This window comes from Pteropus vampyrus, unplaced genomic scaffold (genome assembly GCF_000151845.1).
Source record: "Pteropus vampyrus isolate Shadow unplaced genomic scaffold, Pvam_2.0 Scaffold135, whole genome shotgun sequence".
Lineage (NCBI taxonomy): Eukaryota > Metazoa > Chordata > Mammalia > Chiroptera > Pteropodidae > Pteropus > Pteropus vampyrus.
This window is the reverse complement of record NW_011888916.1, coordinates 3,067,730-3,070,307: the sequence shown is the minus strand read 5'-3', so window position 1 is coordinate 3,070,307 and position 2,578 is coordinate 3,067,730. Positions and strand designations below refer to the sequence as shown.

General features: G+C 36.1%; 1 protein-coding gene across 1 annotated transcript in view; it reads left to right on the top strand.

The window, feature by feature from the left end:
* STIL (STIL, centriolar assembly protein) overlaps positions 1-2,578 on the top strand; it is a 43,796-nt gene that overhangs the window by 21,360 nt on the left and 19,858 nt on the right. The gene's annotated exons all lie outside the window — the stretch shown is intronic.

Here is a 2,578-nt window from a genome sequence, read left to right as displayed (position 1 = left end):
TGTGTGTGTCGGGAGTGTTAAGGATTTAAGGAATTGGCTCACAAAATTGTGGAGGCTAACAAGTCTAAAGTTCAAAATCTTCAGGGAGGGCTTGCAGATTGAGAAGAGTTACAGTTGGAGCCCAAAGGTGATCTGTAAGCAGAATCCCATCTTCTTGGAGAGGGATTCTTTGTTCTGTTAAGGCCTTTAACTGATTGGATGAGTCCTACCTACGCTCAGAATCTACTTATTTAAATATTAATTTCTCCTAAAAAAAAAATACCTGCATGGACATATCTAAGATAATATTTGACCAAAAATCTGGGTACTGTGGCCTAGCCAAGTTGACACATAAAATTACCCCTTCACATCCCTTTTCCAACTTTGTCATTTTATTCTACTATATGTTGGATAATATGTTAAGGGCTGAGGATATGGTGATATTAAAAACAGATACAGACACAGTCCCTACCCTTATGGAATTTATAGCCCAGTAATAGAGCATTGAATGTTCTCCATATTATTTGAAAGGTCCTTTAATTTAAGTTAATAATTGCCAAATATTTAATAACCTCATTAAAAAGTTATTTAGAATGCTGATTTATTCTTTGACTCTGTAGTTCAGAAACTTGTATTTTTACCTTTCTCTAGTAGTTGCTTTTTCCTTTTCTCAACTTTTTGACTCTAACCTTAACCTGTCTATGGGCCTCTTCATTACTATCTGTTTAGTATCTTGCATGAGAAACAAGCAGGTAAGGTTCATTATAGATTATTGTAATTACTGAGGAAGTGGCTTGACCTTTTTTTTATAGCATTCATTCATCTTTCCTTAACACTTGATTCTGTAGGTGGAAATTATGATACAAGTTTAAAGTACATACCAACTATGCATAACATAATAGTTGTGAGTTCCAGTTATGGTATCAGGCATACCAGTTTTCAAATTCTTTTAAACATCAGTATCCCATCTGTAAAATGGGAATTGTGACTGATATTTGTATTAGTTTCCTGTTGCTGCTGTAACAAATTACCACAAACTTGGTAACTTAAAACCATACAAATTTATTATACTTATGTAGGTCAGAAATCCAAAATGGGTCTTTGGGTCTAAAATCAGTGTGATAGTAGGATGTGTTTCTTCTGGAAACTTTAGCAGAGAATACATTTATTCCCTTTTCCAGCTTTGAGAGGCCACCTGCATTTCTTATCTGGTGACCCCTTACTCCGTCTTCAAAGCTAAGAACGTAACATCTTCAATTCTCTCTCTGTGACCTCTGTTTCCGTCCTCGCATTTTCTTTGACTCTGACGCTCTTGCTTCCATCTTATTAGAACCCTTGTGAATATACTGGGCCTACCTGAATAATGGAGGATAACATCTACATCTCAACATCCTTAATTTAATCACACCTGTAAACTTCCTTTTACCATAATACCATAACATAATCACAGGTTCTGGGGATTAGAAAGATATCTGAGGTATAATCTCTCCATCTTTGGGCATTGAAAAATATCCAGAAACTATGTTATTACACCTTTGCAAGAACACCTTCACTACCTTAAGTTTTAAGGCTTTCTTCAAGATTTTGTTGAATATTTATAAGAAAAAGCCAAATTAAAGAGACAGTTGCATTTTCTTTAACATTTTTGTTGAAATCCTATTTTCAACTCTGACCAAAGCTTTAATAAGGATAAGTCACTTTAGATTTTAATAAAATGTTTGTCTCGCCTAAAGAATTGGTTTTACAATTATACAACCTAAAAGTTTTTTTCTTTTTGCCTTGGGTGCTAAAAAAGCTCAGAAATTAATTTTATTGTTCAGTGTTGAAAATTTTATATATGTATGTTTGTGTGTGTTTATCATAAGTACGTAGCAGATATAAAATCCTGGCCACAAACTCAGGTGCACAAAAATGTGACTTTTTTTTCCTTTTTAACAGTCATTGAACTTAATTTCTATTTGAGCCCTTACTCATTTTGCTGGGTTATAGAAAACAATTTTCAGTCAATTCAAGGTCTATTTATTCTCTTTCTTCTGGGGTTATATGTAATTTAGAGAGGACTAATGCTGTGCCAGTACTAGTGATTTGGGGTGACATGATTATCATTCATCCATACTGCCATCCGCTGAGGTGTTTTCATTTGCATCTGGTCTTTGGCAGTAGGTTTTTACAGGTTCAAGCTGCGACCTCCTTAACCTGTTCAGGTCACTGGCTCTCTGTGTCAGCCCCATGTTGCACTGAGGCACACAAGATATCATTTTGTATTCTCCATGTCATTTTTGGTTGTTAGGGAAGAGCTTTGTGGGATAGATACAGGCCTTTCTGCTTAAACACACCATGCGGACATTCTCATTGTTTCAGTGCAGCACCTTGGCACAGAGTATTTGCCTCTCCAGACTACAAGGGTTGGGGCAAAGTTCTCACCTGCTGTCAGATCTTCCAAATCTACTTGAGGGTTTCTGTTGTTCTCCCTGCTAGGGAGACAGGATACAGGACCCCTTTTTAGGGAATCAATGTCTAAGCTTTCTTAGCTTCCTTCTGGCTTGTCTTTCTTCCTTCCTAATTCATTCTATTGAGACTTTATCTAGTTTAGGATGCA